Genomic DNA, 12,712 nt, shown 5'->3' on the forward strand with positions numbered 1-12,712 from the left:
ATTATTATAATCATTATTATTGAAAGTGAGATAGAAACCTGATTTGATTCTGAGAACAAATAGAGAAGGATAAAGGAGATGTAATGTGTATGGTTGTTGGGATATGTGTATATATAAATTCAGATAAGTTAAATAAAATTAAAAAATCCAAAAGAATCAGATCATAAACCTTTGTAATTGTTGGGGAATATTTTCTAGAAGGATGTGCAGAGCGACGACTTATAGTCTCGGATAACTCCAAGGATACTGAAAGCTGGAACAGATGAACCAAACAAGTTAAAAGACGTAAATACCCTTGTACTGATGTCAATGGAACAAAAAATGCAAGTTACACTTGTTATGTTAGTACCTCAAGACATCTTCTAGTTTCTTCCTCGTGGAAAAAGGTAAGAGTTCCACCTATCTGTGTTCAGAAATCCACAGGGGTATATAAGTAATTCAACCAAAGAAAGGATATGGATTAAGGAAAATAAGATGGTTTGAGATTTATTTTTTTTACCATATCACCATATTAATAAGTTGATTCAGGGGTATATAAGTAACCTCAAACAAGATCCGGCCTTATCCTTTTTCTCTCTAGATTCAAATCCAGCAAACAGTGGACCATGGTACTTTCTGGAAGGGTCCAGATCTTTTGTTTGAGGTAAGTTCCCTGGTTGTGAAGTCAATCTAGATGGGACAGTTTCAGGGACAACATCAAGTCCTGATGCAACTGCCTTACCCTTGTACGTTACACCCTCATTTACCTCATGTTCCTGTTTAAGAGGAAATGCAATAATTCTTTTCTCTTCTTTTGCAGGGGGAGGAACCGATGGAGTTTCCTTTATTGTAGGTGTGGCTTGTGCATTAGTTGTTGCTTTATCCTCATACGCTTCTCTTTTAATGGTGTTCATTCCAGCAAACATAGTCACAACTTCAAGATCCTTGTTATTGGACTCCACAGGGCTTCTAACTGAAGCTCTATCATGGTTAGCTTGTATTGGTTCAAGCTAACCATGTTAGAACTACAGCAGGGGAAGCCATCTATTACAACTGTACTTCAAGGGGAGGTGGGGCAATAGTTTGTACTGGTTCATGAGGCAGAGTTCTATCTCCTTTCTGCCATCAAGTCAAATCCATAAGTCCACCAAAAAAAAGAGAGAATTGTACCCAAAAAAAAGTAGCATGAAATTTAATCATAAATACTATTAATAGTAGTTTTAACAATGAAAATAGGTTGAATGGGTAATGATGTATGTCTGAATAAAGTGCCATACTGAATGAACCGTCGGAAAATGAGTAAATGAACATATTAGCCTATATAGAAATGATGGTAAATAACAAATGACTTTATTTAAGAACAGCTATAAATCAGATTTTACTTTCTATAAATAATAATACAGATGAAAATATATTTAATTACAATAAGATTAGCAACTTGGATTGATCATGAAATTTAATCATAAATACTATTAATAGTAGTTTTAACCGGACATAGTAGTTACGGATTGTTTTGATTGTGAATAAATTTCAACTCTAACAAATATGTTAACCTAAGAAGGTTTTACACTAGTTTTGATCTTAAGAAGCTATTAGAATTCAGTTTTCAAATCCAACTATAAGAAAAATATCGTTAAAATAATGTAAAACCTTCTTAGGCCACCATGAAGGGAGAACATGAGAGGAGTTGTCTGGAGGAAAAAAAAAAGGGGGGGGGGTGTAAATGTAAATAGCTAAACAAGTAGTGCCCAAATACATTAAGCCAAGTTTTTTGCTTAACCCAGTAAGCTATTCTATCTAAATGAAGTCAAAAAACAATTACAAAGGTTTATTTTTACCATATCACCAAAGTAATAAGTTGATTCAGGTTTTGTGGGTGAGAATCTTAGTAGAACTTGGTCATCAAGCCTAATGTTGTATGATCTTCCTCGAATCACACCTTCTGCTGCAGCAAACGTTTGTGGCAACTTAATTTTTAAGGTATAACACAAGGGTAAAATGGTCATTTATGCAACAACAACATTTCAGTTTTTCCATAACCATGGTAACAGGTAAAAAATGATGCATCTTTCGGGAATATGTTGATGTTATACTCTAAAATGAAACAACAATGAAATTTTTTTAGGAAAAAGCAAAAAGTCCTTGAACAAATATTTAAACCAAATTAGATTGTTTTAAAAAGTGTAAAAGAATAAGAAATAGTATTACTTACATGCAACAGGTTCAAGAGTTCTTGAGCCAGTTGAGACTCTCAATTCATCATTCATAGGGGGAGATTTTGGGATTTTTAGCTGCTCATTTGGAACATTTAAGTTATCTGTTCAAGTGTCCCTGCAGTTAAATTTGAAAATAGCTCTCCACCCCTGTTTACAGCATCCACCATTCCCTGTGGGACATCTGGCAAAGCCTGATCAATGCAAATAGGTTTACAAATTACAACACAAAATATATTATTAAGTCAATAAGTCAAACAGAAACAACAATAGCCAAACCTGTTGTAAAGGAAGTCCATGATCACCAGGGAGTGAACGAATTGACATATCCAACACTAAACTAATGGCAGACTCTGAGCTAAGCACTTGAGCTAAGGTGGATCAATCATATCATCTTTGAATTTAATTAAAAGATTCCTTGAGATTCCATAGGAAGATTTTATCTGCACAACAAATTCATAATGTTTGGTTAGTATAATAATAAGAGCAGAAAGTGTAACAGTTTGAAGTCGCTTTTTATGATTACCTCCTACCTCCCCTGATGCTTCTTCCCCATCCGGCTACTGTTTGGTTAGTAACAAGAACCCCTAATCAAATAGAATATAAAGATGAACTGAATCAAAGTAGCTTTGGGGAAACACTCCACCACTGTCAAGAAGGAAACCCCACCGCTAGGTCGGTATCGGTATTACCTTATTTAGGGTGAGTAAGCAGCAAAGAAGAAGAGGTGTCGATTAAAGGGGATGTAAGAGTGCAAAGCTTCATTAGGAGAAACTCCACCAGCCACAAGGAAAACCCACCACCAAGTCTTCCATCTCAATGTGATGTCAGGCTGACCGGAAGCAAGCAAGAAGGCAACTTTCATCAGCAAACGACGTCGTTTCGTGAATCACATTATCACATGAGGCTGATGTAAGGTTGAGAGGAGTTAAGAATGCAAGCATCCACTTACCGATGATGCTGATTATCCAGATTGGCCTTGGAAAACGACATCAATAAGGGTGAAGGGAACGCATAAAGAAACCCCTGTGAGAGACAAAACAATAGTCGATTTGAAGCATCCAACAAATGAAATTGAAAGGTAGAATCACTACACTCTTTTTTTGTTCGTGTCACCACACATCAACATAGAGAAATCGAGAACCCCTGTGGGTTTGATCTGTTCAAAAGACGGGATCATAGATTTTTGGCGATATTGCGATTTTGTTGCGGGAGAAAAGAGGAGTGGTGATGAAATTAGGGTTTTTTTTGGGTATTAGAGTGAGAGAGATATAAAGAGAGATAGAAAAGAAAAAAGGAAATAAGGTAGAGGATAACAATGGCGGCCTTTCAAACTTTTGGGATTTTCGTTTCCCCCCAGCTGCAAAATTAAAGAACGCGCCTTTCATTAAAAAAATATAAAGCGGCATTTCTAGACGACGCCCATTTTTAAATAAGTGCCCTCCGTGTTTTTAATTTTTTTTGTTGGACATTAATTTTAGGGCATGCACAAAAGCACGCCCTTTATCCTTCAAATTTTAGAAGAGATGACATTATTTTTAGAGCGCCCAGTTTTGCGTATCGTAAATCACCGCGTGTCATTGTTTGCGCGTCGTAAAAGGCTGTTTTTCTAGTAGTGAAGGTTACTTACTAACTAGCATAGCATAAGGATCTTGAATCATAAAACTACTAGTAGAAAGACATACTTTTTGATTGTGATTGATTGCTTGGAGTTTGAGAGCCTAGCACCAATATTGTGAATGCCTCAAGTGGAATCACAAATCACCACAAACTTGGAAAACTTATGAAAGTGTATACTTTGCTTCAAGAAATCGGCCACACCCTTTTTTCACACACTAGGGTCAATTTCATGCAACATAAGCTTGTTTATAGAGTGTGCATGATTAGGATAAAACCCTAATAACCCATGTATTTTCCTTTCCAAGGATCCATGGGTTAAAAGCTCCATGGATCATCCATTGACTTCCATATAAGCTTAGCCTATTTCCAAATAAGTGTTAGCCCACACTATATAAATATAATAGCCCATGATTTAATTAATCTTCCTTTTAATCACTAAATTAATTCATAATTAATTTAAGACTAAATACTAATTAAATAACATGACTTCATATTAATATATTATAACTTATAATATATTATAAACCATAAGTATACAATTCTCATAATCTTATCCATAAATCATTTGTGTGAAGTGAAACCCAAATAGACCATGTCGGGTCGAGTCAAGTATATACCAAATAAGTTATGGACTTAGACATCTTATCCAACTGTCTCCGACATGGATAAGTCTAATAATTGTGTTTGCCTATATTACTTTAGGAACCAACCAACAATCGTAGCTCTTGAAATCTCTTTTGAACTATGAAGCGCCATTTTGGATAACTGATCATATAATCCTCTGTTCTCATGATATCAGCCGGACAAATACATGGAATAACGTCGTACTTATTGTCCAGCAGTTTGTTTCCCGATTTCCAATTTGTTTGACAAAGAACATAATCAAACACATCAATTTAGTTCTGACCGGGCCCGGTACATAGGTCAAAACAAAATCATCAAGGAGCCCAGATATCGCTTCTATTTCTAGAAGGAACAGATAAACTTCGACTCATATGCTCGTTCTACTACTTGTTGAATTGTACACAAAGGCACGTTTTATAACATCAGGTTGCTGATGCGTTTTCGTGCAATCAATATACAACCAACTCATAGGCAACAACTCATATCTCTAGGTTTGAAGACTTAGATGATATTACCATCTCACAATCACTCAAGATAAATTCCATGAAGTAATACAGGTGAGCTTGGGTTAATTCCAATACTCATAACTTACGAGTACTCCTGAATGTTGTAGCAACCATTTCTATGTCTAAACACGCTTATCCATCTACAAACTTGATTCGTGACAGTCTTAACTCATACCTACTTCCAACATATGACCGATTGTGAAGTGTTTAAATAACTTAGTTATTCGGAAAGAATAACCTAGCTATTCTAGAAGTCAAAACATGCAAAGTGAAACACAATAATAATCGAATCCAATATGGTCTCAGAACCCTTTTGAATATAAATAGAACCACCTTTTATTTATCACCATATTGATTACACATTATTCATTGAATAATGTTTCAAATAATCAACTTAATACTTGAATAAAAACAACAGTCGTCCCATGCTCCTAGCATGTACACTTTATTTTTCTAAACAATAGTTATGTCATACTCCATGTATGCAAACTATGTTTGTCTATGATCCTAACTTTGTGAAATAGATCAATTAAACATGATTCTAATGATGCTCATTTCATAATCCCAAATCCTTATTGTAAATATAAGAATTCCTAATTCTCACCATTTACCGAAATCAGTTAGATTTTAAACTTATATGCAATATTCCTCTTCTAATGATTATGCATAAAGTCACCAAAACCTTGTCACTAGTCATTACATAGTATTCCAAAGAAGATCAACTCTATGGAAACAAAGTCTCATATTCAAAGTACATTGCTTTGAACATCCTTCTTGCATTAAGGTTTTCTAATCTTACACAGATTGAATAACTTCCACCTATGGAGACATTTCCATAGTCCCATTTTGACTATCACTTCAGAACATGAATTGCCACTTTTGAAAAAATGTCAATATGGTCCTGCCAAAATTAACACTATACTTCCAAATGTCCCTGAGCAACCAATCTTTGGCAAACCTCAAATTTTCCTCGACAATTGCTTAATCACTTTAGTCATATCCAGTTCTAGACTTTTCCCTTCTAAATGCCCTGAGCATTTGGAAAATTTAGAAAGAATGAATATTATAGCACATGAAATCGATCCTATATCTGAAGCATATGGGACACGATTCATGATGTCTCACATAAAGACATGATACTAGACCAGTCTTTTGCTGCAATATTTTTATTTGCCATGTTTTCAAAATTTAACTATGAAGAGGGATGCCGTAATCATAATCGAATTTTGATAACCCAATATATATAGAATTTCTTTAAGTTGAACCATTCCAACATAAAATACATATATATATATATATATATATATATATATATATATATATATATATATATATATATATATATATATATATATATATATATATATATCCTTGACTAAAGATGATTAAAATCTCAATATATGCTTTTAGAATTGAGTTGAAGTATACTTTCCTCTCCCTTAATTATAGCAAAACAATTTTTCAACCCCTGCAACTTCACGAATTCAAACTTTTGTTTTTCTATAATTAACATTGCTAGCTTGCAATAATAATAATCATAATTATCATGCTCTCACTAACATGATGATTATTAGCATAACACTTATGCTCCCACTAGCTTTGACATGTATTCAGAAATCGGTTGGACTTCTAAAATTTAGATTCATACACCCTTCCGTAGATAGCTCACATGTGTGTCTAAACAATTTCAAGAACTATGAAAGGCGATGTTGGAAACATAGTCTCAATTGTTTAGACCTTTTCCATTCTCACAAGTCCATGTTAGTGTGCCGGTTAACCACACATGCTCCACTAACGACTTTTCAAAATGCAAATAACACAATTGCTATCTACTTAAAATCTACTTAGTGAAAGCGTTTCCTCACCATCATTCCCATGAATCGGAGAGAAACCTTATGAAACTTAGATTTTATGGTGTATGAGTTCCTATGCATGTGAATTTGTCAAAACCATAATCACAAGACAAGGTTAGTGACAAAATCAGCCTCACATGGATTGAACCTTTTAAATCTTAATTTCTTGTCACTTGGTAGCACAAGGCCCACCAATGCTTCCAAGTTGTTATGCACGCAATTTAGAACTAACAGAAAACATAAGTATAGTCAATTTAATTGGCACAACAATTATGTCAACATGATAGGTTACAAACCTCAAGTCATGTGCTAGTGATAAAACACAGGTTTTACTCTTGATTAAATCTAGAAACTCTTTTAGGATCTTTAAGGCTCCCACTGTCCTCTTGACATATAAGTTTCCCTAGTCAAGAACCATTCCCTAACAAAACAAATATTCAAGGGATAATGTGGATTCTTATCAAGACTAACACTTCACACAATTGGTCTTAGTCGGTCTTTGTCTCATCCAAGACATCACAACATACCAATTTCAAATGTACAAGAGTAGAAAACATTTTACACTATATTTGATAAGTGTTTTAAACCTTACTTTGTGTCACTCAATGTTAAAATCCTGGAGTATAACTCTAAGAATTGTTCTGGAACGAAGTATGATTCATCTTCTTGATTTTAATCAATCCAATAATTCATGACCCCTCTTCTTAGTCATAACAATGCACTAAGATGTTCTTAGAGTATGAATTTGTGATATGGTTTCAAAATCATTAAGATGATCATAAAACATGATACTAAAGTACTCTCCCATCTTTTCGGATTTGAGAAACTTTTATCTCTCTGCCAAATTTGATTCTTCTCATCCGTTCTGCCATACATTAAAACCTTTTCAATATTACAGAATTATACTTAAACTTGCAATTATAACCATACTTACTAAACTTTAGTAAATCATGACGAATTGATCTTTGTGGTGGACCTTGACCAGCACACACCCAGTGTACCTGATTCCATTAGTCCTATCCTTGTTCACATAAGGAATTAGTCTTAATTTTCCAAAGATGATAATTCTCATCCGTCATACAATACAACTTGTATGATTCCAAGTTTCGGTCCAATTGAAACTTGGGTGATGAGAACCTTTCCTCATTTGGTAAATTATAACACTACCACAAATGAAAGAATTAAATCCACTTTCCAATATTGCTATTTCTGGAAACATATAAGCAACAACTTTTCACAAATGCCATTGTAAGGATATTTTTAAAATAAATAAAATTAAAAACCCTTTTTTTTATTTTAAAAAATTTGCGGAAAAACTTATGCTTACAATCCATATGAAAACCTTGTTGTTATCTATTCCTAAGTAATATATCACAACTCTCAAGCAACAGCTCAAAATTCTGATCACCGAACCATGCGATCGAAACCCATCTTCGTAATCAGAATCAACATATATTTCCTTTAAGCTTCCTATCTTTTCTTTGATTCTGAAAAACATCAACATGTGACCCATTCACATTATGTAATAAGAATCTCCAAATAGGAACTTAATAGAGTTAGAAAATGGACTTTAACTGAAGTAGAGTCAAATTCTTGACTTGATCAATCTTATGATCTTTCAGGTAAATATAGCAGCTTCGCAATCAGTGTCCCTCCCTTTGGCAATAAAACATATAGACCATTTGGTAATGGCACATGAGACTATCTCAGACTTAGCCTTTCTCTTTGCCATTTGGTCAACCGAGTTGACTATGGCCGACCCCTTTCCATCGGGAAGAGAAATCCTTTTCTAGATATCCAATGCTACCATTGAATGTCCATTTAAGGTTTGGGAAGTTGATCTTCTAATAGAATTTGTTTTACTAGTGTTCCAAATCATTGTTGATTCCGCAGCACCAAGCAAATAAATAAGATCATTAAGGGTCATGTCATAGTCTGTCTCATAGTAGTCCCAAAGGGACTCGCTATGTTACCAAGAAAGTGATTGAACATCCAACTTTCACAAGACTTTGACACCCAACTCTCCCGGCTTGTCAATATGTGACTTAATCACCAAGATGTGATCACACATGGATCTTGCTTGCCAATAGGGCTTGAGTGACCTTAAACTTGTGGGTTAGGGAGGATAATTGGAGGAGGTGGAGGAAGTGAAGCATGATGTTGATGGACATCATCTTCAAGAGGAAATCTTGTTCCAAGCGATTTGATAAGATCGTAGTTGTCTGAACCAGACATCTACAATGGGAGAAAATCAAGTTAGTTGATTTAAGTCCTTAGTATAACACCCAATATGAAATATTAAGGCTAGGACCCAACACAATATTTTATAACTTAGAAGAGGGATGTCATAATCCAAGCTATAAGATATTTGAAGGTAGGCGAATGACGATTCACCAATTTCCACCACGAAAACGAAATAATTTTATTAGGTTTTTTTCCTGGGTTTGAAATTCCTAGATCTTTTGAGATTCATTGAACTTTTCAATGGCATGTTTCAATCTCGAGTGTGCCCTTCAAGTTTCGTGACTAGGATGCCGAGGATCACAAAACATGGTGTGAATAACCATACTAATTCACTTGGTACCCTTAATATTATCACCTAATCAATGTTTCGGTTAACCACACACGCTCCATTGATCTATGAAAAACATTATGTCACCCTTCGTAATCCTTACTAGTCCAAGTTAGTGTGCCGGTTAACCACACACGCTCCACCAAAGACTTGGTAAGGTACAAAGTGTGAATTCCATGGGCTAGCACCATGTTCACATTTTTCCTAAAGTAACTAATATTGGGAATTAAAATATTCAGTTACTTTATAATAATCATTATACTTTTAATGAGAATTTAAATTCATTATCCTACCCGTTCGGCTAACGACCCTCCACCGATCAAGAAGCGGTGGGTGAGAGTGGACACCCATTAAGCTACCATTTTATAGGCAACAACCTTATACCCCCCCCCCTTATAGACTGGCTTCGTGGATGAGGCCTACTAACGGTAAAACGACTTGTTCTTATACATATATATAATTATAAACCATTAATCTTATAATAGTATAAGGTTAAGTTTTAACTTTTAAAACTTCTAGGGTATGGAACTAAAGTTTGTGTGAGAGTTTGAAAATTCCAAAACTTGAGGGCAAGTTTTGAACAATTCAAAAACTTTTGGATATTCATAACTTATGATTTTTAATTAAGTGTTTAAAACTTTTAATGAAGAGACTCTTGGACATCCATAACTAGGGGACAAGTTATGGAGCCCATAAAACCATTTATTATGAAAAAGACTCTTCAACTAATGTAACCTATGTTTTTAATGGACTTTTAAAAGAAAAAGCGTTTTGGTAATATATAACTTGAGGACAAATTATGGATTCCATAAAACACATTAAGATCAAGAATTAACTAACAAATAATTTGCAAATAATTCTTATGATCTAACAAAACTCATAAGAACATGAACATTCATATCAACAATTTCAAGAATCATATGAACACATATAAAACTTGGAATTTTGATATTATCCTTGAAATTGGTTTACCACAATCATTACCACATCAAAAACAGGTTTTACAAGTCCAAAACAGTTTATGGTAGTGATTCTAGACCAATTCCAGCCAAAACAATCAAATATATGTTGTCAGGGGGTCCAACTTGTCGAGTGCATGAACAAACTCGACGAGTTGGATGCATTTTTCCTTGTACTCGTCGATTCCCTTCATGGACTCAGCGAGTCTGCTTTGCAGACAACATATAAACTTCGATTTCAGCAATTTGCATCAAGTATTTAGGAAAACAAGCCTAGGCTCTGATACCACTGTTGGGTTTTGAGCATTCTAACACTCCAAAGGTGTGCAAGCAACCCTAATAACCTTGGATCTATGTTTTCTCTAAATACATGAAAATAATGATTTTCAAGGTTACTTCCTAACTAGCATAGCATAAGGATCTTGAATCAGAAGACTACTAGTAGAAAGACATACCTTTTGATTATGATTGATTGCTTGGAGTTTGAGAGCCTAGCACCAACAATGTGAATGCCTCAAGTGGAATCACAAATCACCACAAACTTGGAAAACTTATGAAAGTGTATAATTTGCTTCAAGAAATTGGCCACACCCTTTTTTCACACACTAGGGTCAATTTCATGCAACATAAGGTTGTTTATATAGTGTGCATGATTAGGATAAAACCCTAATAACATATGTCTTTTCCTTTCCAAGGATCCATGGGTTAAAATCTCCATGGATCATCCATGGACTTCCATATAATGTTGGCCCATTTCCAAATGAGTGTTAGCCCACACTTTATAAATATAATAGCCCATGATTTAATTAGTCTTCCTTTTAATCACTAAATTAATTCATAATTAATTTAAGACTAAATACTAATTAAATAACATGACTTCATATTAATATATTATAACTTATAATATATTAATAAACCATAAGTATACAATTCTCATAATATTATCCATAAATCGTTTGAGTGAAGTGCAACCCAAATGGACCATGCCGGGTCGGGTCAAGTATATACCAAATAAGTTATGGACTTAGACACCTTATCTAACAACATTTCATTTGGTCTTCTCGTTTCAAGTGAATTCAAGTCCTCACTTGGCATTCCAGTGGACTTTCACTATTGGTGTGTGGTTTTCTTTGCTCTCTTGATTATCTCTGTTTATGTTATGTTACTGGTTCTTTTATGAAGTATAGACTCTTATTTACCTCAACTTCATCGAGTAGAATTGCCAGAGTCTCATCAGCTGGATATTGTTTCTGATTGGGTGTGGAAGATGGGGCGTATGTTACTGAGTTCCTATGGTAGTTGGGGTTTATAGATCAACGAGCTAATTTCGTAATGCCTCTTGTTGCTCACGAATTTGAATGGTCTTCTCTGTTACTTCTTTTATGATTCCTGGGTCGATGAGGATGTTTTTGGTCACTTGGCCCCTTTGTCCGTTGGGAGTTCCTAACGTCTATATAATCTAATGGTGATATGAGCTTGTGTCCTTATAGTGCTTCATTTGGGGTGGTACTGGTGCTGGGGATATGTATTGTTTGTAAGAGGGTCCAATCAGTGATAGGTTAGTGTCCCATACTTTTCCTAAGTCTATTACACAACTTCTGATGTTTGAATGTTTCACTCACTTTGATTGTTTTTTTATGGATGGTAAGCTATATTCAGGACGAGTTGGGTTTTCAAAGACTTCTGTAATGACTGTCAAAAGTGTGAGGTGAATCGATTGCCTCTTATCCGTAATTACTTAATAGTGGTATATTGTGCACTCTCACTGCTTCCTTGTGGTATGTTCTTGTCAGCTTTTCCACTTTATTTGTTGCTTTGATCGGTAGGAAGTGTATAGGTTTGGTTTATCACCCAAATGGTAGCGTGCCCATTCGAAGTACTGGGCAGCTTCATCTTGTGTTCATGGTTGGATTCATACAGGATTCCTCTATCATCGCCTTGTGCATAGAAATCGTATATAATTAAGTTTGATAAGACGATCAGATGGGTGATTCTGGTTTAAGTCCACAACCAAACAAGGAATAAGAGGTAAGACGGAAACATACATCCTAGATCCGTAGAATCTTAATTATAAACAACCCTCTCGTATACACTTAGTAGTGATAGGTTAACCGCATGGGTCCTTAGTTTCTATTATTAAACTTCACCTGTTGTACAAGTTGTATTCTTGTAGAGATCTGATGCGAATATTTCAGGAAGGTTACGGAAGATACAATACTCCTCGGATGGGTACTTCTGTGTTTTTGAAGCGAGAGACGTTTCTAAGATTTGTTTCGGATTTATCGGTATCGATTGAAAAAGGGTTTCGCTAGTCGGTCGATTAAGGTGAAGGGTGTGACAACCCGAAATTTATTCCGTTACGATATCCCATTTTCGTTAGTAAAAC

General features: G+C 34.9%; 1 long non-coding RNA gene across 1 annotated transcript; it reads right to left on the reverse strand.

Moving 5' to 3' along the window:
• Positions 1 to 359: 359 nt before the first annotated feature.
• LOC145004299 (uncharacterized) lies at positions 360 to 2,292 on the reverse strand. The gene is made up of 3 exons (XR_013662341.1): positions 2,192 to 2,292; positions 1,818 to 1,924; positions 360 to 403 (listed from the first exon to the last, which is right to left on the reverse strand). It is a non-coding gene; the product is annotated as an uncharacterized LOC145004299 (long non-coding RNA).
• Between the last annotated feature and the right edge of the window lie 10,420 nt (positions 2,293 to 12,712).

This window comes from Lactuca saligna, chromosome 7, assembly GCF_052625555.1.
Source record: "Lactuca saligna cultivar CGN05327 chromosome 7, ASM5262555v1, whole genome shotgun sequence".
Classification (NCBI taxonomy): Eukaryota; Viridiplantae; Streptophyta; class Magnoliopsida; order Asterales; family Asteraceae; genus Lactuca; species Lactuca saligna.